Raw genomic sequence first — 21685 nt, forward strand, 5'->3', positions numbered from 1 at the left:
TACATGCTCAACTCATAGGCCTAACCTGTAGCTAGTTGCATTTAAATGTCACTAAAATTCTTCTGGAAAAACTCGGGTCCGTCTGGGATTTGAACCCGGGACCACTAGCACCCTAAGCGAGTATCACACCCCTAGACCAACGGACCATGTTTGTCAGAGACATGCTCAACTCATAGGCCTAACCTGTAGATAGTTGAATTTAAATAGTCACTAAGTTACTTCTTCAAAACTCGGGTCCGTCCGGGATTTGAACCCGCGACCACTCGCACCCAAAGCGAGTATCATACCCCTAGATCAACGGACCATGCGTCTCAGAGACATGCTCAACTCATAGGCCTAACATGTAGCTAGTTGCATTTAAATAGTCACTAAATTACTTCTTCAAAAACTCGGGTCCGTCCAGGATTTGAACCCGGGACCACTCGCACCCTACGCGAGTATCATAACCCTAGACCAACGGACCATGCGTATCAGAGCCATGCTCAACTCATAGAACTAACCTGTATTTAGTTGCATTTAAATGTCACTAAAATACTTCTTGAAAAACTCGGGTCCGTCCGAAATTTGAACCCGGGACCACTCGCACCCAAAGCGAGTACCTAACCCCTAGAGCAACGGATCATGCGTATTATAAACATGCTCAATACATAGGCCTAACCTGTAGTTAGTTGCATTTAAATAGTCACTAAATTACTTCTTCAAAAACTCGGGTCCGACCGGGATTTGAACCCAGGACCACTCGCACCCAAAGCGAGTATCATACCCCTAGACCAACGGACCATGCGTATCAGAGCCATGCTCAACTCATAGGACTAACCTGTATTTAGTTGCATTTAATTTCACTAAAATACTTCTTGAAAAACTCGAGTCCGTCCGGGATTTGAACCCGGGACCACTCGCATTCTAAGCGAGTATCATACCCCTAGACCAACGGACCATGCGTATCAGAGCCATGCTCAACTCATAGGACTAACCTGTATTTAGTTGCATTTAAATGTCACTAAAATACTTCTTGAAAAACTCGGGTCCGTCCGGGATTTGAACCCGGGACCACTCGCACCCAAAGCGAGTATCATACCCCTAGACCAACGGACCATGCGTCTCAGAGACATGCTCAACTCATAGGCCTAACATGTAGCTAGTTGCATTTAAATAGTCACTAAATTACTTCTTCAAAAACTCGGGTCCGTCCAGGATTTGAACCCGGGACCACTCGCACCCTACGCGAGTATCATAACCCTAGACCAACGGACCATGCGTATCAGAGCCATGCTCAACTCATAGGACTAACCTGTATTTAGTTGCATTTAAATGTCACTAAAATACTTCTTGAAAAACTCGGGTCCGTCCGGGATTTGAACCCGGGACCACTCGCACCCAAAGCGAGTACCTAACCCCTAGAGCAACGGATCATGCGTATTATAAACATGCTCAATACATAGGCCTAACCTGTAGTTAGTTGCATTTAAATAGTCACTAAATTACTTCTTCAAAAACTCGGGTCCGTCCGGGATTTGAACCCGGGACCACTCGCACCCAAAGCGAGTATCATACCCTAGACCATCGGACCATGCGTATCAGATACATGCTCAACTCATAGGCCTAACCTGTATTTAGTTGCATTTAAATGTCACTAAAATTCTTCTGGAAAAACTCGGGTCCGTCTGGGATTTGAACCCGGGACCACTAGCACCCTAAGCGAGTATCACACCCCTAGACCAACGGACCATGTGTGTCAGAGACATGCTCAACTCATAGGCCTAACCTGTAGATAGTTGAATTTAAATAGTCACTAAGTTACTTCTTCAAAAACTCGGGTCCGTCCGGGATTTGAACCCGCGACCACTCGCACCCAAAGCGAGTATCATACCCCTAGACCAACGGACCATGCGTAACAGAGACATGCTCAACTCATAGGCCTAACCTGTAGCCAATGTCATTTAAATAGTCACTAAATTACTTCTTCAAAAACTCGGGTCCGTCCGGGATTTGAACCCGGGACCACTCGCACCCAAAGCGAGTATCATACCCCTAGACCATCGGACCATGCGTATCAGATACATGCTCAACTCATAGGCCTAACCTGTAGCTAGTTGCATTTAAATAGTCACTAAATTACTTCTTCAAAAACTCGGGTCCGTCCGGGATTTGAACCCGGGACCACTAAAACCCAAAGCGAGTATCATACCCCTAGACCAACGGACCATGCGTATCAGAGACATGCTCAACTCATAGGCCTAACCTGTAGTTAGTTGCATTTAAATAGTCACTAAATTACTTCTTCAAAAACTCGGGTCCGTCCGGGATTTGAACCCGGGACCACTCGCACCCTAAGCGAGTATCATACCCCTAGACCAACGGACCATGCGTATCAGAGCCATGCTCAACTCATAGGACTAACCTGTATTTAGTTGCATTTAAATGTCACTAAAATACTTCTTGAAAAACTCGGGTCCGTCCGGGATTTGAACCCGGGACCACTCGCACCCAAAGCGAGTATCATACCCCTAGACCAACGGACCATGCGTATCAGAGACATGCTCAACTCGTAGGTCTAACCTGTAGCCAATGTCATTTAAATAGTCACTAAATTACTTCATCAAAAACTCGGGTTCGTCCGGGATTTGAACCCGGGACCAGTAGCACCCTAAGCGTGTATCACACCCCTAGACCAACGGACCATGTGTGTCAGAGACATGCTCAACTCATAGGCCTAACCTGTAGATAGTTGAATTTAAATAGTCACTAAGTTACTTCTTCAAAAACTCGGGTCCGTTCGGGATTTGAACTCGGGACCACTCGCACCCAAAGCGAGTATCAAACCCCTAGACCAACGGATCATGCGTATCATAAACATTCTCAATACATAGGCCTTACCTGTAGTTAGTTGCATTTAAATAGTCACTAAATTACTTCTTCAAAAACTCGGGTCCGTCCGTGATTAGAACCCGGGACCACTCGCACCCTAAGCGAGTATCATACCCCTAGACCAGCGGACCATGCGTATCAGAGCCATGCTCAACTCATAGACCTAACCTGTATTTAGTTGCATTTAAATGTCACTAAAATTCTTCTGGAAAAACTCGGGTCCGTCTGGGATTTGAACCCGGGACCACTAGCACCCTAAGCGAATATCACACCCCTAGACCAACGGACCATGTGTGTCAGAGACATGCTCAACTCATAGGCCTAACCTGTAGATAGTTGAATTTAAATAGTCACTAAGTTACTTCTTCAAAAACTCGGGTCCGTCCGGGATTTGAACCCGCGACCACTCGCACCCAAAGCGAGTATCATACCCCTAGACCAACGGACCATGCGTATCAGAGACATGCTCAACTCATATGCCTAACCTGTATTTAGTTGCATTTAAATGTCACTAAAATTCTTCTGGAAAAACTCGGGTCCGTCTGGGATTTGAACCCGGGACCACTAGCACCCTAAGCGAGTATCACACCCCTAGACCAACGGACCATGTGTGTCAGAGACATGCTCAACTCATAGGCCTAACCTGTAGATAGTTGAATTTAAATAGTCACTAAGTTACTTCTTCAAAAACTCGGGTCCGTCCGGGATTTGAACCCGCGACCACTCGCACCCAAAGCGAGTATCATACCCCTAGACCAACGGACCATGCGTATCAGAGACATGCTCAACTCATATGCCTAACCTGTAGTTAGTTGCATTTAAATAGTCACTGAATTACTTCTTCAAAAACTCGGTCCGTCCGGGATTTGAACCCGGAACCACTCGCACCCTAAGCGAGTATCATACCCCTAGACCAGCGGACCATGCGTATCAGAGCCATGCTCAACTCATAGACCTAACCTGTATTTAGTTGCATTTAAATGTCACTAAAATTCTTCTGGAAAAACTCGGGTCCGTCTGGGATTTGAACCCGGGACCACTAGCACCCTAAGCGAGTATCACACCCCTAGACCAACGGACCATGTGTGTCAGAGACATGCTCAACTCATAGGCCTAACCTGTAGATAGTTGAATTTAAATAGTCACTAAGTTACTTCTTCAAAACTCGGGTCCGTCCGGGATTTGAACCCGCGACCACTCGCACCCAAAGCGAGTATCATACCCCTAGATCAACGGACCATGCGTCTCAGAGACATGCTCAACTCATAGGCCTAACATGTAGCTAGTTGCATTTAAATAGTCACTAAATTACTTCTTCAAAAACTCGGGTCCGTCCAGGATTTGAACCCGGGACCACTCGCACCCTACGCGAGTATCATAACCCTAGACCAACGGACCATGCGTATCAGAGCCATGCTCAACTCATAGAACTAACCTGTATTTAGTTGCATTTAAATGTCACTAAAATACTTCTTGAAAAACTCGGGTCCGTCCGAAATTTGAACCCGGGACCACTCGCACCCAAAGCGAGTACCTAACCCCTAGAGCAACGGATCATGCGTATTATAAACATGCTCAATACATAGGCCTAACCTGTAGTTAGTTGCATTTAAATAGTCACTAAATTACTTCTTCAAAAACTCGGGTCCGACCGGGATTTGAACCCAGGACCACTCGCACCCAAAGCGAGTATCATACCCCTAGACCAACGGACCATGCGTATCAGAGCCATGCTCAACTCATAGGACTAACCTGTATTTAGTTGCATTTAATTTCACTAAAATACTTCTTGAAAAACTCGAGTCCGTCCGGGATTTGAACCCGGGACCACTCGCATTCTAAGCGAGTATCATACCCCTAGACCAACGGACCATGCGTATCAGAGCCATGCTCAACTCATAGGACTAACCTGTATTTAGTTGCATTTAAATGTCACTAAAATACTTCTTGAAAAACTCGGGTCCGTCCGGGATTTGAACCCGGGACCACTCGCACCCAAAGCGAGTATCATACCCCTAGACCAACGGACCATGCGTCTCAGAGACATGCTCAACTCATAGGCCTAACATGTAGCTAGTTGCATTTAAATAGTCACTAAATTACTTCTTCAAAAACTCGGGTCCGTCCAGGATTTGAACCCGGGACCACTCGCACCCTACGCGAGTATCATAACCCTAGACCAACGGACCATGCGTATCAGAGCCATGCTCAACTCATAGGACTTACCTGTATTTAGTTGCATTTAAATGTCACTAAAATACTTCTTGAAAAACTCGGGTCCGTCCGGGATTTGAACCCGGGACCACTCGCACCCAAAGCGAGTACCTAACCCCTAGAGCAACGGATCATGCGTATTATAAACATGCTCAATACATAGGCCTAACCTGTAGTTAGTTGCATTTAAATAGTCACTAAATTACTTCTTCAAAAACTCGGGTCCGTCCGGGATTTGAACCCGGGACCACTCGCACCCAAAGCGAGTATCATACCCTAGACCATCGGACCATGCGTATCAGATACATGCTCAACTCATAGGCCTAACCTGTATTTAGTTGCATTTAAATGTCACTAAAATTCTTCTGGAAAAACTCGGGTCCGTCTGGGATTTGAACCCGGGACCACTAGCACCCTAAGCGAGTATCACACCCCTAGACCAACGGACCATGTGTGTCAGAGACATGCTCAACTCATAGGCCTAACCTGTAGATAGTTGAATTTAAATAGTCACTAAGTTACTTCTTCAAAAACTCGGGTCCGTCCGGGATTTGAACCCGCGACCACTCGCACCCAAAGCGAGTATCATACCCCTAGACCAACGGACCATGCGTAACAGAGACATGCTCAACTCATAGGCCTAACCTGTAGCCAATGTCATTTAAATAGTCACTAAATTACTTCTTCAAAAACTCGGGTCCGTCCGGGATTTGAACCCGGGACCACTCGCACCCAAAGCGAGTATCATACCCCTAGACCATCGGACCATGCGTATCAGATACATGCTCAACTCATAGGCCTAACCTGTAGCTAGTTGCATTTAAATAGTCACTAAATTACTTCTTCAAAAACTCGGGTCCGTCCGGGATTTGAACCCGGGACCACTAAAACCCAAAGCGAGTATCATACCCCTAGACCAACGGACCATGCGTATCAGAGACATGCTCAACTCATAGGCCTAACCTGTAGTTAGTTGCATTTAAATAGTCACTAAATTACTTCTTCAAAAACTCGGGTCCGTCCGGGATTTGAACCCGGGACCACTCGCACCCTAAGCGAGTATCATACCCCTAGACCAACGGACCATGCGTATCAGAGCCATGCTCAACTCATAGGACTAACCTGTATTTAGTTGCATTTAAATGTCACTAAAATACTTCTTGAAAAACTCGGGTCCGTCCGGGATTTGAACCCGGGACCACTCGCACCCAAAGCGAGTATCATACCCCTAGACCAACGGACCATGCGTATCAGAGACATGCTCAACTCGTAGGTCTAACCTGTAGCCAATGTCATTTAAATAGTCACTAAATTACTTCATCAAAAACTCGGGTTCGTCCGGGATTTGAACCCGGGACCAGTAGCACCCTAAGCGTGTATCACACCCCTAGACCAACGGACCATGTGTGTCAGAGACATGCTCAACTCATAGGCCTAACCTGTAGATAGTTGAATTTAAATAGTCACTAAGTTACTTCTTCAAAAACTCGGGTCCGTTCGGGATTTGAACTCGGGACCACTCGCACCCAAAGCGAGTATCAAACCCCTAGACCAACGGATCATGCGTATCATAAACATTCTCAATACATAGGCCTTACCTGTAGTTAGTTGCATTTAAATAGTCACTAAATTACTTCTTCAAAAACTCGGGTCCGTCCGTGATTAGAACCCGGGACCACTCGCACCCTAAGCGAGTATCATACCCCTAGACCAGCGGACCATGCGTATCAGAGCCATGCTCAACTCATAGACCTAACCTGTATTTAGTTGCATTTAAATGTCACTAAAATTCTTCTGGAAAAACTCGGGTCCGTCTGGGATTTGAACCCGGGACCACTAGCACCCTAAGCGAATATCACACCCCTAGACCAACGGACCATGTGTGTCAGAGACATGCTCAACTCATAGGCCTAACCTGTAGATAGTTGAATTTAAATAGTCACTAAGTTACTTCTTCAAAAACTCGGGTCCGTCCGGGATTTGAACCCGCGACCACTCGCACCCAAAGCGAGTATCATACCCCTAGACCAACGGACCATGCGTATCAGAGACATGCTCAACTCATATGCCTAACCTGTATTTAGTTGCATTTAAATGTCACTAAAATTCTTCTGGAAAAACTCGGGTCCGTCTGGGATTTGAACCCGGGACCACTAGCACCCTAAGCGAGTATCACACCCCTAGACCAACGGACCATGTGTGTCAGAGACATGCTCAACTCATAGGCCTAACCTGTAGATAGTTGAATTTAAATAGTCACTAAGTTACTTCTTCAAAAACTCGGGTCCGTCCGGGATTTGAACCCGCGACCACTCGCACCCAAAGCGAGTATCATACCCCTAGACCAACGGACCATGCGTATCAGAGACATGCTCAACTCATATGCCTAACCTGTAGTTAGTTGCATTTAAATAGTCACTGAATTACTTCTTCAAAAACTCGGTCCGTCCGGGATTTGAACCCGGAACCACTCGCACCCTAAGCGAGTATCATACCCCTAGACCAGCGGACCATGCGTATCAGAGCCATGCTCAACTCATAGACCTAACCTGTATTTAGTTGCATTTAAATGTCACTAAAATTCTTCTGGAAAAACTCGGGTCCGTCTGGGATTTGAACCCGGGACCACTAGCACCCTAAGCGAGTATCACACCCCTAGACCAACGGACCATGTGTGTCAGAGACATGCTCAACTCATAGGCCTAACCTGTAGATAGTTGAATTTAAATAGTCACTAAGTTACTTCTTCAAAACTCGGGTCCGTCCGGGATTTGAACCCGCGACCACTCGCACCCAAAGCGAGTATCATACCCCTAGATCAACGGACCATGCGTCTCAGAGACATGCTCAACTCATAGGCCTAACATGTAGCTAGTTGCATTTAAATAGTCACTAAATTACTTCTTCAAAAACTCGGGTCCGTCCAGGATTTGAACCCGGGACCACTCGCACCCTACGCGAGTATCATAACCCTAGACCAACGGACCATGCGTATCAGAGCCATGCTCAACTCATAGAACTAACCTGTATTTAGTTGCATTTAAATGTCACTAAAATACTTCTTGAAAAACTCGGGTCCGTCCGAAATTTGAACCCGGGACCACTCGCACCCAAAGCGAGTACCTAACCCCTAGAGCAACGGATCATGCGTATTATAAACATGCTCAATACATAGGCCTAACCTGTAGTTAGTTGCATTTAAATAGTCACTAAATTACTTCTTCAAAAACTCGGGTCCGACCGGGATTTGAACCCAGGACCACTCGCACCCAAAGCGAGTATCATACCCCTAGACCAACGGACCATGCGTATCAGAGCCATGCTCAACTCATAGGACTAACCTGTATTTAGTTGCATTTAATTTCACTAAAATACTTCTTGAAAAACTCGAGTCCGTCCGGGATTTGAACCCGGGACCACTCGCATTCTAAGCGAGTATCATACCCCTAGACCAACGGACCATGCGTATCAGAGCCATGCTCAACTCATAGGACTAACCTGTATTTAGTTGCATTTAAATGTCACTAAAATACTTCTTGAAAAACTCGGGTCCGTCCGGGATTTGAACCCGGGACCACTCGCACCCAAAGCGAGTATCATACCCCTAGACCAACGGACCATGCGTCTCAGAGACATGCTCAACTCATAGGCCTAACATGTAGCTAGTTGCATTTAAATAGTCACTAAATTACTTCTTCAAAAACTCGGGTCCGTCCAGGATTTGAACCCGGGACCACTCGCACCCTACGCGAGTATCATAACCCTAGACCAACGGACCATGCGTATCAGAGCCATGCTCAACTCATAGGACTTACCTGTATTTAGTTGCATTTAAATGTCACTAAAATACTTCTTGAAAAACTCGGGTCCGTCCGGGATTTGAACCCGGGACCACTCGCACCCAAAGCGAGTACCTAACCCCTAGAGCAACGGATCATGCGTATTATAAACATGCTCAATACATAGGCCTAACCTGTAGTTAGTTGCATTTAAATAGTCACTAAATTACTTCTTCAAAAACTCGGGTCCGACCGGGATTTGAACACAGGACCACTCGCACCCAAAGCGAGTATCATACCCCTAGACCAACGGACCATGCGTAACAGAGACATGCTCAACTCATAGGCCTAACCTGTAGCCAATGTCATTTAAATAGTCACTAAATTACTTCTTCAAAAACTCGGGTCCGTCCGGGATTTGAACCCGGGACCACTCGCACCCAAAGCGAGTATCATACCCTAGACCATCGGACCATGCGTATCAGATACATGCTCAACTCATAGGCCTAACCTGTATTTAGTTGCATTTAAATGTCACTAAAATTCTTCTGGAAAAACTCGGGTCCGTCTGGGATTTGAACCCGGGACCACTAGCACCCTAAGCGAGTATCACACCCCTAGACCAACGGACCATGTGTGTCAGAGACATGCTCAACTCATAGGCCTAACCTGTAGATAGTTGAATTTAAATAGTCACTAAGTTACTTCTTCAAAAACTCGGGTCCGTCCGGGATTTGAACCCGCGACCACTCGCACCCAAAGCGAGTATCATACCCCTAGACCAACGGACCATGCGTAACAGAGACATGCTCAACTCATAGGCCTAACCTGTAGCCAATGTCATTTAAATAGTCACTAAATTACTTCTTCAAAAACTCGGGTCCGTCCAGGATTTGAACCCGGGACCACTCGCACCCAAAGCGAGTATCATACCCCTAGACCATCGGACCATGCGTATCAGATACATGCTCAACTCATAGGCCTAACCTGTAGCTAGTTGCATTTAAATAGTCACTAAATTACTTCTTCAAAAACTCGGGTCCGTCCGGGATTTGAACCCGGGACCACTAAAACCCAAAGCGAGTATCATACCCCTAGACCAACGGACCATGCGTATCAGAGACATGCTCAACTCATAGGCCTAACCTGTAGTTAGTTGCATTTAAATAGTCACTAAATTACTTCTTCAAAAACTCGGGTCCGTCCGGGATTTGAACCCGGGACCACTCGCACCCTAAGCGAGTATCATACCCCTAGACCAACGGACCATGCGTATCAGAGCCATGCTCAACTCATAGGACTAACCTGTATTTAGTTGCATTTAAATGTCACTAAAATACTTCTTGAAAAACTCGGGTCCGTCCGGGATTTGAACCCGGGACCACTCGCACCCAAAGCGAGTATCATACCCCTAGACCAACGGACCATGCGTATCAGAGACATGCTCAACTCGTAGGTCTAACCTGTAGCCAATGTCATTTAAATAGTCACTAAATTACTTCATCAAAAACTCGGGTTCGTCCGGGATTTGAACCCGGGACCAGTAGCACCCTAAGCGTGTATCACACCCCTAGACCAACGGACCATGTGTGTCAGAGACATGCTCAACTCATAGGCCTAACCTGTAGATAGTTGAATTTAAATAGTCACTAAGTTACTTCTTCAAAAACTCGGGTCCGTTCGGGATTTGAACTCGGGACCACTCGCACCCAAAGCGAGTATCAAACCCCTAGACCAACGGATCATGCGTATCATAAACATTCTCAATACATAGGCCTTACCTGTAGTTAGTTGCATTTAAATAGTCACTAAATTACTTCTTCAAAAACTCGGGTCCGTCCGTGATTAGAACCCGGGACCACTCGCACCCTAAGCGAGTATCATACCCCTAGACCAGCGGACCATGCGTATCAGAGCCATGCTCAACTCATAGACCTAACCTGTATTTAGTTGCATTTAAATGTCACTAAAATTCTTCTGGAAAAACTCGGGTCCGTCTGGGATTTGAACCCGGGACCACTAGCACCCTAAGCGAGTATCACACCCCTAGACCAACGGACCATGTGTGTCAGAGACATGCTCAACTCATAGGCCTAACCTGTAGATAGTTGAATTTAAATAGTCACTAAGTTCCTTCTTCAAAAACTCGGGTCCGTCCGGGATTTGAACCCGCGACCACTCGCACCCAAAGCGAGTATCATACCCCTAGACCAACGGACCATGCGTATCAGAGACATGCTCAACTCATATGCCTAACCTGTAGTTAGTTGCATTTAAATAGTCACTGAATTACTTCTTCAAAAACTCGGTCCGTCCGGGATTTGAACCCGGAACCACTCGCACCCTAAGCGAGTATCATACCCCTAGACCAACGGACCATGCGTATCAGAGCCATGCTCAACTCATAGAACTAACCTGTATTTAGTTGCATTTAAATGTCACTAAAATACTTCTTGAGAAACTCGGGTCCGTCCGGGATTTGAACCTGGGACCACTCGCACCCAAAGCGAGTATCATACCCCTAGACCAACGGACCATGCGTATCAGAGACATGCTCAACTCATAGGCCTAACTTGTAGCTAGTTGCATTTAAATAGTCACTAAATTACTTCTTCAAAAACTCGGGTCCGTCCAGGATTTGAACCCGCGACCACTCGCACCCTACGCGAGTATCATACCCTTAGACCAACGGACCATGCGTATCAGAGCCATGCTCAACTCATAGGACTAACCTGTATTTAGTTGCATTTAAATGTCACTAAAATACTTCTTGAAAAACTCGGGTCCGTCCGGGATTTGAACCCGGGACCACTCGCACCCAAAGCGAGTACCAAACCCCTAGAGCAACGGATCATGCGTATTATAAACATGCTCAATACATAGGCCTAACCTGTAGTTAGTTGCATTTAAATAGTCACTAAATTACTTCTTCAAAAACTCGGGTCCGACCGGGATTTGAACCCAGGACCACTCGCACCCAAAGCGAGTATCATACCCCTAGACCAACGGACCATGCGTATCAGAGCCATGCTCAACTCATAGGACTAACCTGTATTTAGTTGCATTTAAATGTCACTAAAATACTTCTTGAAAAACTCGGGTCCGTCCGGGATTTGAACCCGGGACCACTCGCACCCAAAGCGAGTATCATACCCCTAGACAAACGGACCATGCGTCTCAGAGACATGCTCCACTCATAGGCCTAACATGTAGCTAGTTGCATTTAAATAGTCACTAAATTACTTCTTCAAAAACTCGGGTCCGTCCAGGATTTGAACCCGGGACCACTCGCACCCTACGCGAGTATCATAACCCTAGACCAACGGACCATGCGTATCAGAGCCATGCTCAACTCATAGGACTAACCTGTATTTAGTTGCATTTAAATGTCACTTAAATACTTCTTGAAAAACTCGGGTCCGTCCGGGATTTGAACCCGGGACCACTCGCACCCAAAGCGAGTACCTAACCCCTAGAGCAACGGATCATGCGTATTATAAACATGCTCAATACATAGGCCTAACCTGTAGTTAGTTGCATTTAAATAGTCACTAAATTACTTCTTCAAAAACTCGGGTCCGACCGGGATTTGAACCCAGGACCACTCGCACCCAAAGCGAGTATCATACCCCTAGACCAACAGACCATGCGTAACAGAGACATGCTCAACTCATAGGCCTAACCTGTAGCCAATGTCATTTAAATAGTCACTAAATTACTTCTTCAAAAACTCGGGTCCGTCCGGGATTTGAACCCGGGACCACTTGCACCCAAAGCGAGAATCATACCCCTAGACCATCGGACCATGCGTATCAGATACATGCTCAACTCATAGGCCTAACCTGTAGCTAGTTGCATTTAAATAGTCACTAAATTACTTCTTCAAAAACTCGGGTCCGTCCGGGATTTGAACCCGGGACCACTCGCACCCTAAGCAAGTATCATACCCCTAGACCAACGGACCATGCGTATCAGAGCCATGCTCAACTCATAGGACTAACCTGTATTTAGTTGCATTTAAATGTCACTAAAATACTTCTTGAAAAACTCGGGTCCGTCCGGGATTTGAACCCGGGACCACTCGCACCCAAAGCGAGTATCATACCCCTAGACCAACGGACCATGTGTATCAGAGACATGCTCAACTCGTAGGCCTAACCTGTAGCCAATGTCATTTAAATAGTCACTAAATTACTTCATCAAAAACTCGGGACCGTCCGGGATTTGAACCCGGGACCAGTAGCACCCTAAGCGTGTATCACACCCCTAGACCAACGGACCATGTGTGTCAGAGACATGCTCAACTCATAGGCCTAACCTGTAGATAGTTGAATTTAAATAGTCACAAAGTTACTTCTTCAAAAACTCGGGTCCGTTCGGGATTTGAACTCGGGACCACTCGCACCCTAAGCGAGTATCAAACCCCTAGACCAACGGATCATGCGTATCATAAACATTCTCAATACATAGGCCTTACCTGTAGTTAGTTGCATTTAAATAGTCACTAAATTACTTCTTCAAAAACTCGGGTCCGTCCGTGATTAGAACCCGGGACCACTCGCACCCTAAGCGAGTATCATACCCCTAGACCAGCGGACCATGCGTATCAGAGCCATGCTCAACTCATAGACCTAACCTGTATTTAGTTGCATTTAAATGTCACTAAAATTCTTCTGGAAAAACTCGGGTCCGTCTGGGATTTGAACCCGGGACCACTAGCACCCTAAGCGAGTATCACACCCCTAGACCAACGGACCATGTGTGTCAGAGACATGCTCAACTCATAGGCCTAACCTGTAGATAGTTGAATTTAAATAGTCACTAAGTTACTTCTTCAAAAACTCGGGTCCGTCCGGGACTTGAACCCGCGACCACTCGCACCCAAAGCGAGTATCATACCCCTAGACTAACGGACCATGCGTATCAGAGACATGCTCAACTCATATGCCTAACCTGTAGTTAGTTGCATTTAAATAGTCACTGAATTACTTCTTCAAAAACTCGGGTCCGTCCGGGATTTGAACCCGGAACCACTCGCACCCTAAGCGAGTATCATACCCCTAGACCAACGGACCATGCGTATCAGAGCCATGCTCAACTCATAGAACTAACCTGTATTTAGTTGCATTTAAATGTCACTAAAATACTTCTTGAAAAACTCGGGTCCGTCCGGGATTTGAACCCGGGACCACTCGCACCCAAAGCGAGTATCATACCCCTAGACCAACGGACCATGCGTATCAGAGACATGCTCAACTCGTAGGCCTAACCTGTAGCCAATGTCATTTAAATAGTCACTAAATTACTTCATCAAAAACTCGGGTCCGTCCGGGATTTGAACCCGGGACCAGTAGCACCCTAAGCGTGTATCACACCCCTAGACCAACGGACCATGTGTGTCAGAGACATGCTCAACTCATAGGCCTAACCTGTAGATAGTTGAATTTAAATAGTCACTAAGTTACTTCTTCAAAAACTCGGGTCCGTTCGGGATTTGAACTCGGGACCACTCGCACCCAAAGCGAGTATCAAACCCCTAGACCAACGGATCATGCGTATCATAAACATTCTCAATACATAGGCCTTACCTGTAGTTAGTTGCATTTAAATAGTCACTAAATTACTTCTTCAAAAACTCGGGTCCGTCCGTGATTAGAACCCGGGACCACTCGCACCCTAAGCGAGTATCATACCCCTAGACCAGCGGACCATGCGTATCAGAGCCATGCTCAACTCATAGACCTAACCTGTATTTAGTTGCATTTAAATGTCACTAAAATTCTTCTGGAAAAACTCGGGTCCGTCTGGGATTTGAACCCGGGACCACTAGCACCCTAAGCGAGTATCACACCCCTAGACCAACGGACCATGTGTGTCAGAGACATGCTCAACTCATAGTCCTAACCTGTAGATAGTTGAATTTAAATAGTCACTAAGTTACTTCTTCAAAAACTCGGGTCCGTCCGGGACTTGAACCCGCGACCACTCGCACCCAAAGCGAGTATCATACCCCTAGACCAACGGACCATGCGTATCAGAGACATGCTCAACTCATATGCCTAACCTGTAGTTAGTTGCATTTAAATAGTCACTGAATTACTTCTTCAAAAACTCGGGTCCGTCCGGGATTTGAACCCGGAACCACTCGCACCCTAAGCGAGTATCATACCCCTAGACCAACGGACCATGCGTATCAGAGCCATGCTCAACTCATAGAACTAACCTGTATTTAGTTGCATTTAAATGTCACTAAAATACTTCTTGAGAAACTCGGGTCCGTCCGGGATTTGAACCTGGGACCACTCGCACCCAAAGCGAGTATCATACCCCTAGACCAACGGACCATGCGTATCAGAGACATGCTCAACTCATAGGCCTAACTTGTAGCTAGTTGCATTTAAATAGTCACTAAATTACTTCTTCAAAAACTCGGGTCCGTCCAGGATTTGAACCCGGGACCACTCGCACCCTACGCGAGTATCATACCCCTAGACCAACGGACCATGCGTATCAGAGCCATGCTCAACTCATAGGACTAACCTGTATTTAGTTGCATTTAAATGTCACTAAAATACTTCTTGAAAAACTCGGGTCCGTCAGGGATTTGAACCCGGGACCACTCGCACCCAAAGCGAGTACCAAACCCCTAGAGCAACGGATCATGCGTATTATAAACATGCTCAATACATAGGCCTAACCTGTAGTTAGTTGCATTTAAATAGTCACTAAATTACTTCTTCAAAAACTCGGGTTTGACCGGGATTTGAACCCAGGACCACTCGCACCCAAAGCGAGTATCATACCCCTAGACCAACGGACCATGCGTATCAGAGCCATGCTCAACTCATAGGACTAACCTGTATTTAGTTGCATTTAAAAGTCACTAAAATACTTCTTGAAAAACTCGAGTCCGTCCGGGATTTGAACCCGGGACCACTCGCATTCTAAGCGAGTATCATACCCCTAGACCAACGGACCATGCGTATCAGAGCCATGCTCAACTCATAGGACTAACCTGTATTTAGTTGCATTTAAATGTCACTAAAATACTTCTTGAAAAACTCGGGCCCGTCCGGGATTTGAACCCGGGACCACTCGCACCCAAAGCGAGTATCATACCCCTAGACAAACGGACCATGCGTCTCAGAGACATGCTCAACTCATAGGCCTAACATGTAGCTAGTTGCATTTAAATAGTCACTAAATTACTTCTTCAAAAACTCGGGTCCGTCCAGGATTTGAACCCGGGACCACTCGCACCCTACGCGAGTATCATAACCCTAGACCAACGGACCATGCGTATCAGAGCCATGCTCAACTCATAGGACTAACCTGTATTTAGTTGCATTTAAATGTCACTTAAATACTTCTTGAAAAACTCGGGTCCGTCCGGGATTTGAACCCGGGACCACTCGCACCCAAAGCGAGTACCTAACCCCTAGAGCAACGGATCATGCGTATTATAAACATGCTCAATACATACGCCTAACCTGTAGTTAGTTGCATTTAAATAGTCACTAAATTACTTCTTCAAAAACTCGGGTCCGACCGGGATTTGAACCCAGGACCACTCGCACCCAAAGCGAGTATCATACCCCTAGACCAACGGACCATGCGTAACAGAGACATGCTCAACTCATAGGCCTAACCTGTAGCCAATGTCATTTAAATAGTCACTAAATTACTTCTTCAAAAACTCGGGTCCGTCCGGGATTTGAACCCGGGACCACTTGCACCCAAAGCGAGTATCATACCCCTAGACCATCGGACCATGCGTATCAGATACATGCTCAACTCATAGGCCTAACCTGTAGCTAGTTGCATTTAAATAGTCACTAAATTACTTCTTCAAAAACTCGGGTCCGTCCGGGATTTGAACCCGGGACCACTCGAACCCAAAGCGAGTATCATACCCCTAGACCAACGGACCATGCGTATCAGAGACATGCTCAACTCATAGGCCTAACCTGTAGTTAGTTGCATTTAAATAGTCACTAAATTACTTCTTCAAAAACTCAGGTCCGTCCGGGATTTGAACCCGGGACCACTCGCACCCTAAGCAAGTATCATACCCCTAGACCAACGGACCATGCGTATCAGAGCCATGCTCAACTCATAGGACTAACCTGTATTTAGTTGCATTTAAATGTCACTAAAATACTTCTTGAAAAACTCGGGTCCGTCCGGGATTTGAACCCGGGACCACTCGCACCCAAAGCGAGTATCATACCCCTAGACCAACGGACCATGCGTATCAGAGACATGCTCAACTCGTAGGCCTAACCTGTAGCCAATGTCATTTAAATAGTCACTAAATTACTTCATCAAAAACTCGGGTCCGTCCGGGATTTGAACCCGGGACCAGTAGCACCCTAAGCGTGTATCACACCCCTAGACCAACGGACCATGTGTGTCAGAGACATGCTCAACTCATAGGCCTAACCTGTAGATAGTTGAATTTAAATAGTCACTAAGTTACTTCTTCAAAAACTCGGGTCCGTTCGGGATTTGAACTCGGGACCACTCGCACCCAAAGCGAGTATCAAACCCCTAGACCAACGGATCATGCGTATCATAAACATTCTCAATACATAGGCCTTACCTGTAGTTAGTTGCATTTAAATAGTCACTAAATTACTTCTTCAAAAACTCGGGTCCGTCCGTGATTAGAACCCGGGACCACTCGCACCCTAAGCGAGTATCATACCCCTAGACCAGCGGACCATGCGTATCAGAGCCATGCTCAACTCATAGACCTAACCTGTATTTAGTTGCATTTAAATGTCACTAAAATACTTCTTGAAAAACTCGGGTCCGTCCGGGATTTGAACCCGGGACCACTCGCACCCAAAGCGAGTACCAAACCCCTAGAGCAACGGATCATGCGTATTATAAACATGCTCAATACATAGGCCTAACCTGTAGTTAGTTGCATTTAAATAGTCACTAAATTACTTCTTCAAAAACTCGGGTCCGACCGGGATTTGAACCCACGACCACTCGCACCCAAAGCGAGTATCATACCCCTAGACCAACGGACCATGCGTAACAGAGACATGCTCAACTCATAGGCCTAACCTGTAGCCAATGTCATTTAAATAGTCACTAAATTACTTCTTCAAAAACTCGGGTCCGTCCGGGATTTGAACCCGGGACCACTCGCACCCAAAAGCGAGTATCATACCCCTAGACCATCGGACCATGCGTATCAGATACATGCTCAACTCATAGGCCTAACCTGTAGCTAGTTGCATTTAAATAGTCACTAAATTACTTCTTCAAAAACTCGGGTCCGTCCGGGATTTGAACCCGGGACCACTCGCACCCTAAGCGAGTATCATACCCCTAGACCAACGGACCATGCGTATCAGAGTCATGCTCAACTCATAGGACTAACCTGTATTTAGTTGCATTTAAATATCCCTAAAATACTTCTTGAAAAACTCGGGTCCGTCCGGGATTTGAACCCGGGACCAGTAGCACCCTAAGCGTGTATCACACCCCTAGACCAACGGACCATGCGTGTCAGAGACATGCTCAACTCGTAGGCCTAACCTGTAGGCAATGTCATTTAAATAGTCACTAAATTACTTCATCAAAAACTCGGGTCCGTCCGGGATTTGAACCCGGGACCAGTAGCACCCTAAGCGTGTATCACACCCCTAGACCAACGGACCATGCGTATCAGATTCATGCTCAACTCATAGGCCTAACCTGTAGCTAGTTGCATTTAAATAGTCACTAAATTACTTCTTCAAAAACTCGGGTCCGTCCGGGATTTGAACCCGGGACCACTCGCACCCAAAGCGAGTATCATACCCCTAGACCAACGGACCATGCGTATCAGAGACATGCTCAACTCATAGGCCTAACCTGTAGTTAGTTGCATTTAAATAGTCACTAAATTACTTCTTCAAAAACTCAGGTCCGTCCGGGATTTGAACCCGGGACCACTCGCACCCTAAGCAAGTATCATACCCCTAGACCAACGGACCATGCGTATCAGAGCCATGCTCAACTCATAGGACTAACCTGTATTTAGTTGCATTTAAATATCACTAAAATACTTCTTGAAAAACTCGGGTCCGTCCGGGATTTGAACCCGGGACCACTCGCACCCAAAGCGAGTATCATACCCCTAGACCAACGGACCATGCGTCTCAGAGACATGCTCAACTCATAGGCCTAACATGTAGCTAGTTGCATTTAAATAGTCACTAAATTACTTCTTCAAAAACTCGGGGCCGTCCAGGATTTGAACCCGGGACCACTCGCACCCTACGCGAGTATCATAACCCTAGACCAACGGACCATGCGTATCAGAGCCATGCTCAACTCATAGGACTAACCTGTATATAGTTGAATTTAAATAGTCACTAAGGTTCTTCTTCAAAAACTCGGGTCCGTTCGGGATTTGAAATCGGGACCACTCGCACCCAAAGCGAGTATCAAACCGCTAGACCAACGCATCATGCGTATCATAAACATTCTCAATACATAGGCCTTACCTGTAGTTAGTTGCATTTAAATAGTCACTAAATTACTTCTTCAAAAACTCGGGTCCGTCCGTGATTAGAACCCGGGACCACTCGCACCCTAAGCGAGTATCATACCCCTAGACCAGCGGACCATGCGTATCAGAGCCATGCTCAACTCATAGACCTAACCTGTATTTAGTTGCATTTAAATGTCACTAAAATTCTTCTGGAAAAACTCGGGTCCGTCTGGGATTTGAACCCGGGACCACTAGCACCCTAAGCGAGTATCACACCCCTAGACCAACGGACCATGTGTGTCAGAGACATGCTCAACTCATAGGCCTAACCTGTAGATAGTTGAATTTAAATAGTCACTAAGTTACTTCTTCAAAAACTCGGGTAAGTCCGGGATTTGAACCCGCGACCACTCGCACCCAAAGCGAGTATCATACCCCTAGACCAACGGACCATGCGTATCAGAGACATGCTCAACTCATATGCCTAACCTGTAGTTAGTTGCATTTAAATAGTCACTGAATTACTTCTTCAAAAACTCGGGTCCGTCCGGGATTTGAACCCGGGACCACTCGCACCCTAAGCGAGTATCATACCCCTAGACCAACGGACCATGCGTATCAGAGCCATGCTCAACTCATAGAACTAACCTGTATTTAGTTGCATTTAAATGTCACTAAAATACTTCTTGAAAAACTCGGGTCCGTCCGGGATTTGAACCCGGGACCACTCGCACCCAAAGCGAGTACCAAACCCCTAGAGCAACGGATCATGCGTATTATAAACATGCTCAATACATAGGCCTAACCTGTAGTTAGTTGCATTTAAATAGTCACTAAATTACTTCTTCAAAAACTCGGGTCCGACCGGGATTTGAACCCACGACCACTCGCACCCAAAGCGAGTATCATACCCCTAGACCAACGGACCATGCGTAACAGAGACATGCTCAACTCATAGGCCTAACCTGTAGCCAATGTCATTTAAATAGTCACTAAATTACTTCTTCAAAAACTCGGGTCCGTCCGGGATTTGAACCCGCGACCACTCGCACCCAAAGCGAGTATCATACCCCTAGACCAACGGACCATGCGTATCAGAGACATGCTCAACTCATATGCCTAACCTGTAGTTAGTTGCATTTAAATAGTCACTGAATTACTTCTTCAAAAACTCGGGTCCGTCCGGGATTTGAACCCGGGACCACTCGCACCCTAAGCGAGTATCATACCCCTAGACCAACGGACCATGCGTATCAGAGCCATGCTCAACTCATAGAACTAACCTGTATTTAGTTGCATTTAAATGTCACTAAAATACTTCTTGAAAAACTCGGGTCCGTCCGGGATTTGAACCCGGGACCACTCGCACCCAAAGCGAGTACCAAACCCCTAGAGCAACGGATCATGCGTATTATAAACATGCTCAATACATAGGCCTAACCTGTAGTTAGTTGCATTTAAATAGTCACTAAATTACTTCTTCAAAAACTCGGGTCCGACCGGGATTTGAACCCACGACCACTCGCACCCAAAGCGAGTATCATACCCCTAGACCAACGGACCATGCGTATCAGAGCCATGCTCAACTCATAGGACTAACCTGTATTTAGTTGCATTTAAATGTCACTAAAATACTTCTTGAAAAACTCGGGTCCGTCCGGGATTTGAACCCGGGACCACTCGCACCCAAAGCGAGTATCATACCCCTAGACCAACGGACCATGCGTATCAGAGACATGCTCAACTCGTAGGCCTAACCTGTAGCCAATGTCATTTAAATAGTCACTAAATTACTTCATCAAAAACTCGGGTCCGTCCGGGATTTGAACCCGGGACCAGTAGCACCCTAAGCGTGTATCACACCCCTAGACCAACGGACCATGTGTGTCAGAGACATGCTCAACTCATAGGCCTAACCTGTAGATAGTTGAATTTAAATAGTCACTAAGTTACTTCTTCAAAAACTCGGGTCCGTTCGGGATTTGAACTCGGGACCACTCGCACCCAAAGCGAGTATCAAACCCCTAGACCAACGGATCATGCGTATCATAAACATTCTCAATACATAGGCCTTACCTGTAGTTAGTTGCATTTAAATAGTCACTAAATTACTTCTTCAAAAACTCGGGTCCGTCCGTGATTAGAACCCGGGACCACTCGCACCCTAAGCGAGTATCATACCCCTAGACCAGCGGACCATGCGTATCAGAGCCATGCTCAACTCATAGACCTAACCTGTATTTAGTTGCATTTAAATGTCACTAAAATACTTCTTGAAAAACTCGGGTCCGTCCGGGATTTGAACCCGGGACCACTCGCACCCAAAGCG

The 21685-nt window shown here is 46.3% G+C and overlaps 32 non-coding genes across 32 annotated transcripts; all 32 read right to left on the bottom strand.

Moving 5' to 3' along the window:
• Positions 1 to 865: 865 nt before the first annotated feature.
• Positions 866 to 937, bottom strand: TRNAS-AGA (transfer RNA serine (anticodon AGA)). The gene has a single exon. It is a non-coding gene; the product is annotated as a tRNA-Ser (tRNA).
• Positions 938 to 1023: 86 nt separating this feature from the next.
• TRNAP-UGG (transfer RNA proline (anticodon UGG)) lies at positions 1024 to 1095 on the bottom strand. Its single transcript has one exon. It is a non-coding gene; the product is annotated as a tRNA-Pro (tRNA).
• A 1197-nt stretch (positions 1096 to 2292) lies between these two features.
• Positions 2293 to 2364, bottom strand: TRNAP-AGG (transfer RNA proline (anticodon AGG)). The gene has a single exon. It is a non-coding gene; the product is annotated as a tRNA-Pro (tRNA).
• Positions 2365 to 2450: 86 nt separating this feature from the next.
• TRNAP-UGG (transfer RNA proline (anticodon UGG)) lies at positions 2451 to 2522 on the bottom strand. Its single transcript has one exon. It is a non-coding gene; the product is annotated as a tRNA-Pro (tRNA).
• A 1197-nt stretch (positions 2523 to 3719) lies between these two features.
• On the bottom strand, positions 3720 to 3791 carry TRNAP-AGG (transfer RNA proline (anticodon AGG)). Its single transcript has one exon. It is a non-coding gene; the product is annotated as a tRNA-Pro (tRNA).
• Positions 3792 to 4668: 877 nt separating this feature from the next.
• Positions 4669 to 4740, bottom strand: TRNAS-AGA (transfer RNA serine (anticodon AGA)). The gene has a single exon. It is a non-coding gene; the product is annotated as a tRNA-Ser (tRNA).
• Positions 4741 to 4826: 86 nt separating this feature from the next.
• On the bottom strand, positions 4827 to 4898 carry TRNAP-UGG (transfer RNA proline (anticodon UGG)). Its single transcript has one exon. It is a non-coding gene; the product is annotated as a tRNA-Pro (tRNA).
• Positions 4899 to 6095: 1197 nt separating this feature from the next.
• TRNAP-AGG (transfer RNA proline (anticodon AGG)) lies at positions 6096 to 6167 on the bottom strand. Its single transcript has one exon. It is a non-coding gene; the product is annotated as a tRNA-Pro (tRNA).
• An 86-nt stretch (positions 6168 to 6253) lies between these two features.
• TRNAP-UGG (transfer RNA proline (anticodon UGG)) lies at positions 6254 to 6325 on the bottom strand. Its single transcript has one exon. It is a non-coding gene; the product is annotated as a tRNA-Pro (tRNA).
• A 1197-nt stretch (positions 6326 to 7522) lies between these two features.
• TRNAP-AGG (transfer RNA proline (anticodon AGG)) lies at positions 7523 to 7594 on the bottom strand. Its single transcript has one exon. It is a non-coding gene; the product is annotated as a tRNA-Pro (tRNA).
• An 877-nt stretch (positions 7595 to 8471) lies between these two features.
• Positions 8472 to 8543, bottom strand: TRNAS-AGA (transfer RNA serine (anticodon AGA)). The gene has a single exon. It is a non-coding gene; the product is annotated as a tRNA-Ser (tRNA).
• An 86-nt stretch (positions 8544 to 8629) lies between these two features.
• On the bottom strand, positions 8630 to 8701 carry TRNAP-UGG (transfer RNA proline (anticodon UGG)). The gene has a single exon. It is a non-coding gene; the product is annotated as a tRNA-Pro (tRNA).
• A 1356-nt stretch (positions 8702 to 10057) lies between these two features.
• TRNAP-AGG (transfer RNA proline (anticodon AGG)) lies at positions 10058 to 10129 on the bottom strand. The gene has a single exon. It is a non-coding gene; the product is annotated as a tRNA-Pro (tRNA).
• An 86-nt stretch (positions 10130 to 10215) lies between these two features.
• On the bottom strand, positions 10216 to 10287 carry TRNAP-UGG (transfer RNA proline (anticodon UGG)). Its single transcript has one exon. It is a non-coding gene; the product is annotated as a tRNA-Pro (tRNA).
• An 880-nt stretch (positions 10288 to 11167) lies between these two features.
• Positions 11168 to 11239, bottom strand: TRNAP-AGG (transfer RNA proline (anticodon AGG)). Its single transcript has one exon. It is a non-coding gene; the product is annotated as a tRNA-Pro (tRNA).
• A 720-nt stretch (positions 11240 to 11959) lies between these two features.
• TRNAP-UGG (transfer RNA proline (anticodon UGG)) lies at positions 11960 to 12031 on the bottom strand. Its single transcript has one exon. It is a non-coding gene; the product is annotated as a tRNA-Pro (tRNA).
• Positions 12032 to 12753: 722 nt separating this feature from the next.
• Positions 12754 to 12825, bottom strand: TRNAP-AGG (transfer RNA proline (anticodon AGG)). The gene has a single exon. It is a non-coding gene; the product is annotated as a tRNA-Pro (tRNA).
• An 86-nt stretch (positions 12826 to 12911) lies between these two features.
• Positions 12912 to 12983, bottom strand: TRNAP-UGG (transfer RNA proline (anticodon UGG)). The gene has a single exon. It is a non-coding gene; the product is annotated as a tRNA-Pro (tRNA).
• An 881-nt stretch (positions 12984 to 13864) lies between these two features.
• TRNAP-AGG (transfer RNA proline (anticodon AGG)) lies at positions 13865 to 13936 on the bottom strand. Its single transcript has one exon. It is a non-coding gene; the product is annotated as a tRNA-Pro (tRNA).
• An 86-nt stretch (positions 13937 to 14022) lies between these two features.
• On the bottom strand, positions 14023 to 14094 carry TRNAP-UGG (transfer RNA proline (anticodon UGG)). Its single transcript has one exon. It is a non-coding gene; the product is annotated as a tRNA-Pro (tRNA).
• An 881-nt stretch (positions 14095 to 14975) lies between these two features.
• TRNAP-AGG (transfer RNA proline (anticodon AGG)) lies at positions 14976 to 15047 on the bottom strand. Its single transcript has one exon. It is a non-coding gene; the product is annotated as a tRNA-Pro (tRNA).
• A 245-nt stretch (positions 15048 to 15292) lies between these two features.
• TRNAP-AGG (transfer RNA proline (anticodon AGG)) lies at positions 15293 to 15364 on the bottom strand. Its single transcript has one exon. It is a non-coding gene; the product is annotated as a tRNA-Pro (tRNA).
• Positions 15365 to 15767: 403 nt separating this feature from the next.
• On the bottom strand, positions 15768 to 15839 carry TRNAS-AGA (transfer RNA serine (anticodon AGA)). The gene has a single exon. It is a non-coding gene; the product is annotated as a tRNA-Ser (tRNA).
• Positions 15840 to 16878: 1039 nt separating this feature from the next.
• Positions 16879 to 16950, bottom strand: TRNAP-AGG (transfer RNA proline (anticodon AGG)). The gene has a single exon. It is a non-coding gene; the product is annotated as a tRNA-Pro (tRNA).
• An 86-nt stretch (positions 16951 to 17036) lies between these two features.
• TRNAP-UGG (transfer RNA proline (anticodon UGG)) lies at positions 17037 to 17108 on the bottom strand. The gene has a single exon. It is a non-coding gene; the product is annotated as a tRNA-Pro (tRNA).
• A 1041-nt stretch (positions 17109 to 18149) lies between these two features.
• Positions 18150 to 18221, bottom strand: TRNAP-AGG (transfer RNA proline (anticodon AGG)). The gene has a single exon. It is a non-coding gene; the product is annotated as a tRNA-Pro (tRNA).
• A 404-nt stretch (positions 18222 to 18625) lies between these two features.
• On the bottom strand, positions 18626 to 18697 carry TRNAP-UGG (transfer RNA proline (anticodon UGG)). The gene has a single exon. It is a non-coding gene; the product is annotated as a tRNA-Pro (tRNA).
• An 87-nt stretch (positions 18698 to 18784) lies between these two features.
• On the bottom strand, positions 18785 to 18856 carry TRNAP-AGG (transfer RNA proline (anticodon AGG)). Its single transcript has one exon. It is a non-coding gene; the product is annotated as a tRNA-Pro (tRNA).
• An 86-nt stretch (positions 18857 to 18942) lies between these two features.
• On the bottom strand, positions 18943 to 19014 carry TRNAP-UGG (transfer RNA proline (anticodon UGG)). Its single transcript has one exon. It is a non-coding gene; the product is annotated as a tRNA-Pro (tRNA).
• Positions 19015 to 19895: 881 nt separating this feature from the next.
• On the bottom strand, positions 19896 to 19967 carry TRNAP-AGG (transfer RNA proline (anticodon AGG)). The gene has a single exon. It is a non-coding gene; the product is annotated as a tRNA-Pro (tRNA).
• A 563-nt stretch (positions 19968 to 20530) lies between these two features.
• On the bottom strand, positions 20531 to 20602 carry TRNAP-AGG (transfer RNA proline (anticodon AGG)). Its single transcript has one exon. It is a non-coding gene; the product is annotated as a tRNA-Pro (tRNA).
• A 403-nt stretch (positions 20603 to 21005) lies between these two features.
• On the bottom strand, positions 21006 to 21077 carry TRNAP-UGG (transfer RNA proline (anticodon UGG)). Its single transcript has one exon. It is a non-coding gene; the product is annotated as a tRNA-Pro (tRNA).
• Between the last annotated feature and the right edge of the window lie 608 nt (positions 21078 to 21685).

Source organism: Phalangium opilio, unplaced genomic scaffold, assembly GCF_054372755.1.
Source record: "Phalangium opilio isolate 3A_F unplaced genomic scaffold, DU_Popi_V2 ptg000100l_1, whole genome shotgun sequence".
NCBI lineage: Eukaryota > Metazoa > Arthropoda > Arachnida > Opiliones > Phalangiidae > Phalangium > Phalangium opilio.